Below are 13,878 nucleotides of genomic sequence, written 5' to 3'. Positions count from 1 at the left end.
AAATTAACAGCAACATAAGCAATAACAGTGGTACCCATTGATTTACCTACTTTTCTTTTCTTAAACTGACAGACACACCCAACTATTTTAGCAGAGGAAGTGAACTTGCTTACACTCTTTAAACTCCTCAGCTATTCTGACAATGAGTTATGGGACTTCATTAATTTGTCTACAGTCCCTTTCATAAGTAAACCTGAACAAAGAGCCAAATTCCTCCATGAAAAGAACTACAAAAGAAAGTCTTGGAGCAAAACGTGTGACCTACTCTTCGAGCAGCCAGACAAGTAGACAGTCCCCAATTAGTCCCCAGGGAAATAAGACATTATTTATATATGGGGCTGCTGAAGTAGTATTGAGAATAGACAGTAGGAGTCTATGCTTAAACTTGTATTTTTTTCATGAAAAATCATATATTTAACATGCAGACACACTATGTCAGAGAATTAAATAGAAGCTATAATTTTATTACTTTAGTTTTTGCCCCTTTTACAGTGGTTTTAGGGAATTATAATTTCCTCAATTCCTTTTTTTTCCAAAAAGTAATAGATTTATATTAAAAATGAAAAAAAAAAAGGTGTGAAAGGTTATATTTTTCTCCCTTTGGTGCCACCATTTTGTTGCTACTGAGGGACTATAGAAGAGGTGGCTACTACTGTTTCATTAAACCAGGATCTCTGTGAAGTTCAGCTGCAGACCATGTGTTCGGCTTTTCTTTTGAAAATGTGCTCCATCAAAACCACATTCTTTCGCCAGTGCAAATTCATGAAAGTCTACATGTCTCTGCTCGAATTATCCAAATTCTGCCTCTGAGGCAAGGGATGTAAGGGAAAACGATGACAGTCTTGAGAGATGCCAGTTGCTGTATGGCTGACCGAGAGTCAGCAACTGTGCTAGCTGAGGTAAGAGCCAAGCAGATGACAATGACCAGAATGCAGCTGTGCGGAGCCTGCAGTCCTAGGCTGGTGCCTGGTAGAGTCTGAAGGAGTCATTAGATATTTTTATTGGCCTCAAACCTGGAAATGGCATCTCTGTCCTTCAACTGGATCAGGGATTGAGATCTGATTAAGAATTATTAAAATAAACAATGACATATAAATAATAAGTTAATACAATTATAATATAATAATAATATAATAAAATCATTTGTCCCTATTCTAGATAATCTTTCTAATTCCCCAGAATGAATGGGAAGAGAAGGGACTCTCATGTCTAATCAGGAATCATTTGCCTTTTAGAACAAATCATACGTCTTGAAACTAAGTGATCCTAAGTTACCGGAAACTTACAGAAGACGCAATGAGAGAGCATCTGGACTACTTTCTGATAAGGAGATTGCACAGTAGAGTAAAACTGAGTCCGTTTTGCAATGATATAAACTATGTTTGGTCGAGGGTGTGTGGTGGTGGTGTTGGAAGATGGGCAGGAAATGACAGAGAAAAGAGAGATTGCTGCCTGATCACAGGCTTTTCGCTTTCCTGAAAAATTTGCAACTATTTCTGGGAAGTCAGAAAAATTTTGGAAAGGGGAAATGACATGATCTGTAGTTCAGGATCCTACTGTTGTGCAAAGACGAGTAAAGCGCTCTCAGTATTTCAGTCAAATGGGGCACTCTTTCTTGTAAGCAGTACTGTAAATGGTTAAGGCAGCCCAGCCCGGTAAACCTGAGCACGACTGAAAATAAGGAAAACATTACAAAGTTACCTGTAGATCCCATCTGAAGAGAGGGTTAAACTTTCAAAGGAAAACAAAAGGTTCTGAAAGCTTTGATCTAAGGAATGATTTTAGAATTGGCTGCCTCAGAATGTCCCGGAGATCAGTTAATGCAATTCCCCCGAGAGAACTCGGAATGCCCCCGCAATCTCTAAGGAGCTTTGGAATTTTCACTCTTTGGAGGGAACCAGTCAGATGAGAATCTATCCCTATACATGTGGGCATCAGTGATACCAAATTCACAAAGTCACCTTATCCATACACTTTCACATTCTACAAGCTTAACAACTAGTAAAAATACAAAGTTTAAAGACAATGCCTCTTCAAAGCCGCATGTAATTGTTAAACATTTATGTAAGTGGGGAACGGGAATAGGCCACCTGGCAATTTTACAAGGTGAAAAAATGCTTTCCTCAAAATGACAGTTTTTACTTCCACTTCCCTGGTGTGAGAGTTCACTAATTATTTGTTGCTGTAAGTTTCACGGTATTAAGGAACTGTTTGAACTGAAATTATTATTGTTCATGTTAGGACTTTTCAGGATCATCCCTGAAGTATTTGTAATTTCAAACACATTTATTATGCCAGTGTGAAACATTTAATTTATTCATGAGACTATATGTATTAGCTCGGTAATCTTTAATTTTAAATGAAAAAGCCAAAAGAGCATATAAAAAAAGTTCCTCTTAGAAGTGGATAATGACTTGAAAAGAAGTAATTTCAAAGCTGTTCAGGAAAACTAACATCTACAAAGAAGTCAGAAATACTAACTAAAGCAGAGTGACAGCACTTTTATTCTAAATGTGCAATGTTTAAATCAAGGCTGATCCTTAAAATAGATGGCATGATTTGAAAAAAATAAGTAAAAAGCCACAAAATGGATTTCTAAAGTTATTAAAAGTGCTCCAAATTCCAGCTATGAGAGTTAAAAACAGGATGGTAATAAATCTTGGATGGTTCAAATTGTCCCAGTGTAATTAACAGGGCCTCTGTGGTACCCATTGACTTACCTACTTTTCTTTTCTTAAACTGACAGACACAGCCAACTATTTTAGCAGAGGAAGCAGAGGAAGTTTTTGCTTTGACCGTCAAAGGCATCCCAGCTTGGATAATAAATTACATAAGCACCTTGGTCATAATACATCCCTGAAAATTATCTTAATTATCCAGGAAATGAAATGTAGTTGAAGAAATAGGCTTATCAAAATTTATTTTCAGTAAAAGTGGAAATTTTAAAAATATATGTATTTTATCATAACCTGACCAACATCCCCAACAAATACATGTAATCATAATTTGGTATTTATTTATAAATAAATATATTTAATGTTATAAAATTACTTTAAGGATCACTTAGCTGCTTCTTACAAGTTTAATATGCTGAAATTAGCACATTTTTCATTAACTATATCTTGTTTCTGATACTGTAATTTTGTACCGGTTTTCTTTTAAGTAGGCTTTGTGTGTTCCACAGATTTTCATCGTTTTTCCCCCCTCAATCTCGTCCTATAAATTAAAAGATTAGAATAGAATGCTCTTAAAGTATTCAGCCAGATTTTTATTTCTTCAAGGAGTCTGCTAATCTCTATATTTCTAGAGAGTAATCATCTATAATTTTTATAATTATTTATATATTTGTACTTACATACTATGTTTTTTTTATTTTGGCCACCATTTTTTTTCCATTGTTGTCCCATCTTTTAAATCTTTTTTTTTTTTTTTAATATTTCATTTTTAAGTAATCTCTCCATCCACCAACATGGGGGTCAAATTTACAGCCCTGAGATTAAGAGTCGCACACCCTACCAATTTAGCCAGCCCGGTGCCCTGGGCCTTCTATTGTACTGAGACAGTTTCCACATTTACATCCTCCAGATAATTTTGAAACAAGACTTGATTTTTATTATCTCCTGAATACCGCTTTAAACATAATTAGTGTAACCTAACAAACGTGTATTACTTGTAGCATATTTAATTATTTCCAAAATTCACTATCCTCACATTCATCTATTTACATGGTATAAATTGTTGATTTTTTTTACCTTTTTTTAACCAAACTCAAAAATAACAATTTTAATATTAAACAGTTGGATTTGCTAATATTTCATCAATTACTTTGTTTCTTGCATTTCTTTCATGACATTCTTGGATTTTACTTTCTCCTACAAGAAATTATTTTAAAATCATATAGTGTGTTTTAAGCTTTAAAATCTTTATGTACTCTAAAACTAGTTTTATTTTGCTTTCACCTTGACTATGTCCACTAAATATGAAACTTGAAGTTGACTATGATTTACCCTCAGTACTTCGAAGATGCCATCATTGGTGGTACAAAGTAGGCTGTGTATTTTCGATCATGAATTTTGCCATGGACTCTTTTAATTGTCGTTATTTTTCAGTTTCACTCTGATGTGACCAGATATAAGATTATGTTCTTTTTTTTTTTTTTCCTGCTTGCAACGTGTTTTGAATTTTGTATCTTGGGAAACTTTATCAAGTCTGGAACCATCTTGGTTATTCTCCTTCAAACATTGATTATGTTATTTTTTCATTTGAATCTCTTTTATATCTCTGGTGGGAATTCTAAAACAATGCATCATGTTGCATATATAAAAATTTCTTTATGCTGGTTTGGAGGTAACTTTCACACGTAGGTCACATAAGGCTGATACTATTTAGAGTTTTCCTTGCAGTAAACATATTTTATGAAAAAAAAATCTGATTTGTTATTCTTTCATGTATCTACCATTCTTATTTATGACTGCTTATTTTTGTTTCACACATATTATTTATGTTTGATGAGTATATCACTTTTTTTGAGCATCCAAACATTAAATATTTTAAATTCTCAGACTGATTGTAACACTAATTTCTCCCAGAGTGAATGTGTATTTTGTTGCTTGATTTAATACTGTATTACTTATTATTTAATTGCTTGCATGATCTAGTAAGTGCAGATTATAAGTATGTTTTGAATGGGAAAGGTTTGGAGATTTTTATTTTTATTTTGTTGTTATTGGCGAATGTGTGTGCATGTATATATATTTGCTTTCCTTCGATTTTTATTTTGTTATTTTCTCCCCCTCCAGCAACTCTGCACTTTTGAAGTTGCTTCCTTCTAGTCCCTACAAGATACAGCTATTAAAACAGCATTTGACAGTTTCTACTTTATAAACATACCCAAGCTATCAGAGATCCATTCACAGAGTCAGCTGACAACTTGCCTCAGTACTTGGACGAAGGTGTTGTTTTCTGTGCCTGTTTCCTTAGGTCAGCAGCTTTCTATAATGCTGCTGTGGTATTATAATGCCCTATCCCAAGCAGCAGGACAACAGCCATTTTTTTTTTTTTCAGCCTCTTTTCACAATAGAGGGGGAGGGATCTATTTCTTCCCAGCCCTAAACTTTAAATGCTGGGTGGAGGGTGGGGTGTCAGGGTGGCTAAATCTGTTAAGCCTCCCACCCCTGGTTTAGGCTCACGTCATGATCTCCGGGCGATGAGATGGAGCCCTGAGCGGGGCTTCATGCTTAGTGGGGAGTTTTCTTGAGATTCTCTCCCTCCCCCCTTTCCCCTCCCCCACTCTGTGCGTGCGCTCTCTCTTTCTCTAAAATAAATAAATAAATCTTTAAAAACAAACAAACAAAATGCTGAGAGGGAATAGGAAGAATTATGTCACAGAGAGCAGCAATCTTAGAGCTTTGCTTTTCGGGAGCCCCACCTTGCGTCCACTCCTGTCTTCTAATTCTTAGAGTCCAACAGGCCAGTGGCATAGCCCGTAACAGCTTTGCAATTATGGGGGCTCACTTCTTGACGTATGGAAATGTTTACCATGTCATTGGATCTCAGCTACCATGTCATTGGATCTCAGCTACTGAATATATAGTATATAAATATACAATACTTATGTGAATATATATATATATTTGGATTAATGGGTCTGTTAAAAACTCATTGCATCTTTTGGGGTGCCTGGCTGGCTCAATCAGAAGAATATGCAACTCTTGATCTTGGGGTGGTGCATTTGAGCCCCATGTTGAGTGTAGAGATTACTTAAAAATAAAATCTTAAAAAACAAAACAAACAAACAAAAAAAACCGTCATTGCATCTTTTGATCAGTAGTTCATATTTCCAATTATAGAATTAGTGGGAAACTTACTTATGATCCCTATGATCTCTCCACAATTAACTGAAGCCCACTTGCACTGTAAAAACTGAGAGATCTGTGTTTTATCATTTTTCTAAATATCTTTGTTATTATACATATAAAATAACAACTAAAAAGTAGAAAAACTTAAAAATTTATAAACTCATAAAATAGTATAAAAATGCTAATGAGCCTTTTCAATCAAAGGATATTATAATAATTTGAAGGTATTCAAAAGTTCTAGTTTTTGATCCACTATTCTTTAAAAATTAAAATGCGAGTAGAGTTGATTTTTATTTTTGGAATCTTTAAATAGTGAATTAGAAGTATCTTATAATTGTTTTATCATGTCTAATTCCAGGAGAAACTGTCCCATAACTAACACTATGAAGGACTTCCTAGCTGTTCCCAGCTTTGTTCTATGCATTTTATAAATATAGTCTTGATTAATCTTCACACTTCCTAAGAGGTAATTACTATTTCTGAGGTTTCAGAAAAGGTATTTGCTGATAGCACAGCATGTACGAAATGACAGAGTCAGAATGCGACTGTTGGCAGTCTGACTCCAAAGGAAGGTGCTATGTAGTTTTGCTCGTTTCACTTTCAAAGTAGACATCATGAGGTACCACATGAGAGTGACTGACCTCTTGTCTTTGTACAGTTATGAATGAGCTGTTTTCCTTCTGCATTTCTCTTCTCTCTCCAAAAAGCCTTTCTTCATTATCAAATGCCTGGCTATACAATTGATTACAATTGATTTATGGACCTTTGAAGATTTCTGCTTTTGTATTTGATGGGGTATATTTTATATATAATGATAGATAGCCTTAAACATACAGCTTACAGATGATTATGTTAGTATAAGAAATGCATAATAAATTTTCATTCCTTTTACACATTGTAGAACAATGCCTACACATGAAAACAGCCAAATATGTTTCTGATATAATTCTCCTGACTATAGATTACTGTAAATAAACAGATTCTAAATTGTGACAAAGACTACAGAAGGACATTGTGTTTGACCTTGAGGATTTAAAAATCAAAGTGAAATTATTACTAATATTATCATTGCCAAAATTCAAAAGCACAAGAATCAAGTAAACCAATTTAATCTCTAGAGCCCAGTAGATGTGGCCCAATATGAGTGGTTTTATTACTTGGCTTAACAAAGAAAACAAATTAATAACAAGTCCTCAGTATTTTGCCATATGGCTAAATTTCATATGTCTATTTACTGCCCTCATTAATGTCTATGAAGAGGACATTCATGATCTCATTTTACTTTGAACAGCTTTGCTTCCTTTGTTCTCACTGGACTTTACTTAGGCTACTCTTTCATTAAACAGCTCAGTAATTAATCCCTTTATTAGCTATAGACTTTTAGAGTAAATCTATATAGGAATAGTTTTCTTTAGGAAAGGAAAACTATGTTTGTAAATTGCAACAAAGGGCTTCCTAATATAAAAGAAACAAAACAAATGTGTATGTGTGTGTGTGTGTGTGTGTGTGTGTACACTGGGGCATGGGTGTGTGTATATATAGTCAGAACCTGAACTTGAGAACATGTGATATTGAAAAATGTATTATAGGTGCCCTTGTTTTGAACTCAAAATGAATTTTCCCTTAAAACAATATTATTAGATCTCTAGGTTAGCCTAATATAGACCTCATGTGTTCTAGAAATATATAACCTGACTGATGAATCCTAGGATTTGAGAAACAAGAGGAAGGAAGAAGGGGAAAGTAGAGTCAAGTACAACACAAGTCAAAATATTGTGACAGGTGAACTTTTCCTTTAGGCTGACATCATTTCTGTACTTCTCCCAACCTCTGCTATACATCTACTCACATGCACAGGAGTAGGTCCATTGAATGTGGAAACAGGCCTGGCACTAAATGAGGGGTTAACAAGTAAATATCCATTCGTTCATCTGCAAAGTGATTAGGATCACAGACTCTGAAACCAGACTTTTGGGGCTCAAATTTTGTTTTTTTCACTAATAAGTTTTGTGACCTTAAACTATTTAATCACCCTGTTTCTTAGTTCACTTATTCATAAAATGGAAATAGTACCAGTAACTAGCTAGTAATTAACTCATACAGTTTTTATGAAAATAAGCTGAATAGTGTATTTCAAACTTGTAGAACAATGACTGACAAGATTTAAGTGGCATGGAACTTTTAGCTATTATTATTAATGTTATTATTAATAAAAAAAACATGTATTAGAGCATCAGTTTTATGTCAAACACTAGATCAGAGGATGAACGTATAAGATAAATAAGAACAGTTCCTGAATCAATGAGTTTCAGGTTAGGGCACCTGGGTGGCTCCGTTGGTTAAGTGTCTGCTGTCGGCTCAGGTCATGATCACAGGGTCCTGGGATCGAGTCCCACACTGGGCTCCCTGCTCAGCAGGGAATCTGCTTCTCCCTCTCCCCTTCACTCCCTTTCCCCACTTGTGCTCTCTCTCCCAAAGATAAATAAATAAAATCTTTAAAAAAAAGAGTTAAAAAAAAGTTTCAGGCTAGAGAAAATGGAGATTGTCCAGTTTTAAAGATGATCAAATAGGGATACCAAGAGAAAATCCATGGAAAAAGAGTTTTAAAATGTGTGAATGCTTCAATTCAGAAGTACCTGTGTTTAAGACAAACATGACTATCCAGACATTGAGGGAGTGAGCAATTATAAGCAATCAAAGGATCGGGAAATAAATTTAGATATTGAGAGATGCACGCACAGGAGATGGTATTTTAAATGTTAAGCAACAGGTATTCAGATCAAAATTTGAGGGGAAGGAATCCAAGCACCAGAAGACTATGAAGTAAACAGTGAGAAGCAAGCCATTAAGAAACCAGAAAACAGGGGCGCCTGGGTGGCACAGCGGTTAAGCGTCTGCCTTCGGCTCAGGGCGTGATCCCGGCGTTATGGGATCGAGCCCCACGTCAGGCTCCTCCGCTATGAGCCTGCTTCTTCCTCTCCCACTCCCCCTGCCTGTGTTCCCTCTCTCACTGGCTGTCTCTATCTCTGTCGAATAAATAAATAAATAAAATCTTTAAAAAAAAAAAAAAAAAGAAAGAAAGAAACCAGAAAACAGAGAAGCTCATCTTGGAGCAAATAGAAGCCAACTGGGCAAGACTGACTAATGCAATTATTGAGCTCCTTCCTTTAAAAATCAATTATTCCCTATGCCTGGGGACATGCCTAGTCTCCAAATCTGAGGGCATAGTTTAGAACTGGGAGAATTTAGATAGAATTGACAATTAACATAAGAACACTTGGCTCCAAATTTTATCAGGTATACAATCTTCCTGAGCAATAGATTGTCCGTTTAAAAAATACAGTTATATTAACACATTTTTTATTCTCTAAACAAAAAGAACGAGTGGGGAAAATAAGTTTTAAAGTAATGTATAAGCCATATATATATATTAATTATCTAAATTATCATATGACCATAGTCACAAACCTAAATATATTGGAAAATTTCAGTACAGGGACCAAAATATTAGGATGTGCCAATGTGCTGTTGTAGGTCCTTACTGTACTGCTTCAATGCCAAGGCATTCTCAATCCCCTTTATTCCTCTAAAAAGCTTGGAGCATAGCAGGAAATTAATTAATATGCATTGAATAAATAACATGGGGACTGGCCAATTAAATCACATTAACCTGGGAAAGATTATCAATACCTTACTCCTTGTAGGGGCGCCTGGGTGGCATAGCGGTTAAGTGTCTGCCTTCGGCTCAGGGCGTGATCCCAGCGTTATGGGATCGAGCCCCACATCAGGCTCCTCCGCTATGAGCCTGCTTCTTCCTCTCCCACTCCCCCTGCTTGTGTTCCCTCTCTCGCTGGCTGTCTCTATCTCTGTTAAATAAATAAATAAAATCTTTAAAAAAAAAAAAAAACCTTACTCCTTGTAAAGGTATTTGCATTTTCCAGAGAAGAGCTTCTTGATACCAAATTAATGTCCAAATGGTAGAATTTTAAGGAATGTGGCAAACTTTACATGAAAAAAAAAAGAAAAAGTGAAAAAAATTAAATGAGAGTTATGCATGGGAGCTTAAACAAGAGATGTGGCACTTTCCTGTTTGACAGTTCCTTTCTTTCTCCCAAATTTGAGCACAAGTGTTCTTTCAGACCCCTGTGACTGATTTTTGGTTTGTATTTAATTTCATGGCCATTCTTATGCTTTTTACAGGACTGGGGTTGAGGGTAGCTGGTCAACAGCAGGTCTTTGGGTATGGATTAAAATTGTTTTACACATTAGAAAGTGATTATTTAAATTAAGAGAAATACTGGAAATATTATATACAAAATAATGCCTAATCCACATCATGGCAGTTTTGATCTAAATGTTTGGCTCATTTCATAATAAACATAGTTTACCAAACTGATCAGCATTTTTCCTCTAGATAAATTTAAGCAATGAAAGATCTTTCATCTGAAATATTATTTCCAGAATGTACTATGTTCTTAAATACTTTAAAGGTGTAGACATCTAACATACTTAATATTTAATGTATCTGTTGTAATTCAGGAGTACGTCTGCACTATACACTTTTAAAACACCTTAATTGGGTTTTTAAACTTCTGCCTATCTTCTGTGTGTAAGCTGCTCAGTTATTAAATGATACATTCTAGAATTTCCTCAACTAGGTGACTTTTAGAATTTTGGATTGGATTTATCAGTAAAATATGGATCAACATGAGATTTCTGATTTACTTGCATTGTTTAATCTGGACACAGAGAATCAAAAAGAAAAAACAAAACAAAACAACCCTACCAATTAATAACTAATTTTATTTCAAAAACATAAGTAATGTTTAAACAAAAGAAATTAAAAGCCCATAAAATACAGGAATTATGAAAAACATTGTTTTTTTCTAATATAATGGATATTGCCTTATAATAAACTCAGTATAAAAACTCACTCTGTTTTGGGGCACCTGAGTGGCTCAGTCTTTTAAGCATCTGACTCTTGATTTTGGTTTGGGTTCCTCCATGCTCAGTGGGGAGTCTCCTGGAAATGCTTTTTCTCTTCCTCTCCCCCTGTCCCTCCCCCCGCATGCTCTCTCTCTCTCTCTAAAATGCATAAACAAATCTTAAAAAAAAAGATTTTTTTTTCTTTTAAAAGCATTGCAAGCAACATGTGAGAAAAACATTCCTCTTCCACTGAAAGGAATGAGAAAATTGAAGAATGTGATTCTAGTCAATTTTAGCTCCACCCCTACACAAATAATCTGCTATAAACCTCATTAATAACACAAAGTATATCTTTGCTTCACTGAAATAAAGTTTTAAAATATACATGATTTTTTTTTTTTTTTTAATCAAGAGAGTTAAGACCCCGACTAGTCAGGGGAATGTTGAAAAAGAAAACCAAAGCTGGGGGCATCACAATGCCTGACTTCAAGCTCTATTACAAAGCTGTGATCATCAAGACAGTATGGTACTGGCACAAAAACAGACACATAGATCAGTGGAACAGCATAGAGAGCCCAGAAATGGGACCTCAAATCTATGGTCAACTAATCTTTGACAAAACAGGGAAGTATATTCAATGGAAAAAAGACAGTCTCTTCAATAAATGGTGCTAGGAAAATTGGACAGCCACTTGCAGAAGAATAAAACTGTACCATTCTTTTATACCATAAACAAAGATAAACTCAAAATGGATGAAAGACCTAAATGTGAGACAGGAATCCATCAAAATCCTAGAGGAGAAAACAGGCAGTAACCTCTTCAACCTTGGCCATAGCAACTTCTTGCAAGACACGTCCCTACAGGCAAGGGAAACAAAAGCAAAAGTGAACTGTTGTGACTTCATCAAGATAAAAAGCTTCTGCACGGCCAAGGTAACAGTCAAAACTAAAAGGCAACCTAAGGAATGGGAGAAGATATTTGCAAATGACATAGCAGATAAAGGGCTATTATCCAAGACCTATAAAGAATTTATCAAACTCAACACCCAAAAGACAAATAATCCAGTCAAGAATTGGGCAGACGACATGAACAGACACTCCTCTAAAGAAGACAACAAATGGTCAATAGACACATGAAAAAATGTTCCACATCATTTGTCATCAGGGAAATATAAATCAAAACCACAAAGAGATACCACTTTACACTAGTTAGAATGGCTTAAATTAACAAGACAGGAAACAACAAATGTTGGCAAGGATGTGGAGAAAGGGGAGCCCTCTTACACTGTGGGTGGGAATGCAAGTTGGTACAGCCACTCTGGAAAACAGCATGGGTGTTCCTCAAGAAGTCAAAAATTGAGCTACCCTACAACCCAGCAATTGCACTACTGGATATTCACCCCAAAGATACAGATGTAGTATAAATGGGCACCTGTACCCTAATGTTCATAGCAGCAATGTCCACAATAGCCAAACTGTGGAAGGAGCCAAGATGCCCTTCAACAGATGAACGGGTAAAGAAGATGTGGTTCATATATACAATGGCATATTACTCAGCCATCAGAAAGGATGAATACCTACCATTTCCATCAACATGGATGGAACTGGAGGGTATTATGCTAAGTGAAATAAGTTAATCAGAGAAAGACAATTATCGTATGGTTTCAGTCATATGTGGAATATAAGAAATAGCGCAGAGGATCATAGGGGAAGGGAGAGAAAACTGAATGGGAAGAAATCAGAGAGGGAGACAAACCATAAGAGACTCATGACTCTGAAACAAACTGAGGGCTGTGGAAGGAGAGGTGGGTGGGGGGATGGGGTAACTGGGTGATGAGCATTAAGGTGATGGGCACTGGGTGTTATATGCAACTAATGAATTACTGAACACTACATTAAAAACTAATGATGTTGGCTAATTGAATTACAAAAAAAAAAAAAAAAAAAGAACCCAGAACTTTACTACATACCCTAAAATAAATTATGGAATGTTGTTAATAATAATGTATGAATATTGGTTCATGAGTTGTAACAAATGCAAGATGTTAATAACAGGAGGACCTTTGGGGAGAGGAGAGTAATATGGGAACTCTGGACTTTCTTTTCAATTTTTCTGTAAACCTAAAACTGTGCTAAAAGTAAAGTATATCAATTTGAATTTTAAAAATGAGAGTTGTTATTTGCATGACACTTTTATTGTCAAAATGATCTATAATTGCTTACTTAAATTATTCTGGTACTGTTAGCTATGGTCTGTGGTGCCACATACAAAAAAAAAAAAAAAACCCTGAGATATATCTGAAAAATTATATGTATTTTTCCATTTTTTTAGCATCTGTAAAACACATTATCATATGATTTATCATTAGCTCATTAGAAGGAATTTTAAACATGGAGTTGATAATTCACTCTAGATATTTACAATATGGATATTATAGCAACTAGCAATCTAAAATATGAAGTAACTAGAGACATTAGCATGGAAAAATATACAACTATATGACTTATGTGTAAAAGTAAGCCAAATATAACTTTTATGATCTGATAAACAATTTCATGTTTACACTAGATATATATATCATCTCCACTTATGAGTCCTTTGGATCAACTTCTTGAGGCATATAAGAACTTCAAGAGTTGTATAATTAGTGGAAAGAACACAGTTAATTCAAAGGAGAGGTAATCCAGATACAGGGTAATTTTGAATAAGTGTCTTACTCTAAGGCAGCTCTAAGTGACCTCAAGCAAAACAGGAGGAACCATAAATGCCCCGAGACCTGGAGAAGTGAACGGTAGAAAAGACAGACAACAAAGAAACAAAGATGCCATTGGAAACAGCACAGAGAATTCACTAGAGAGGAAAATTTAGTGGAGAGAAGGTTGAAATGTTCAAATGAGAGATGAGTACTATTTGACCTAATGCTATTTTTATAGATTGGAGACTGTGTTACATTCCTGGAATGGCCACAAAAAATTACCACAAACTTGGTGCCTTATATAAACAGAAGTTTATTCTCTCACATTTCTGAAGGCTAGATGTCTAAAACTGAAGTATCTACAGGGCCACACTCCCACTCGCAGCTCTAGAAGAGAAT

The sequence above is a fragment of the Ursus americanus genome, chromosome 13, assembly GCF_024610735.1.
Source record: "Ursus americanus isolate L20-20 chromosome 13, mUrsAme1.1.p, whole genome shotgun sequence".
Lineage (NCBI taxonomy): Eukaryota > Metazoa > Chordata > Mammalia > Carnivora > Ursidae > Ursus > Ursus americanus.
The sequence above is the reverse complement of the archived record's forward strand: the minus strand, read 5'-3'. Positions refer to the sequence as shown.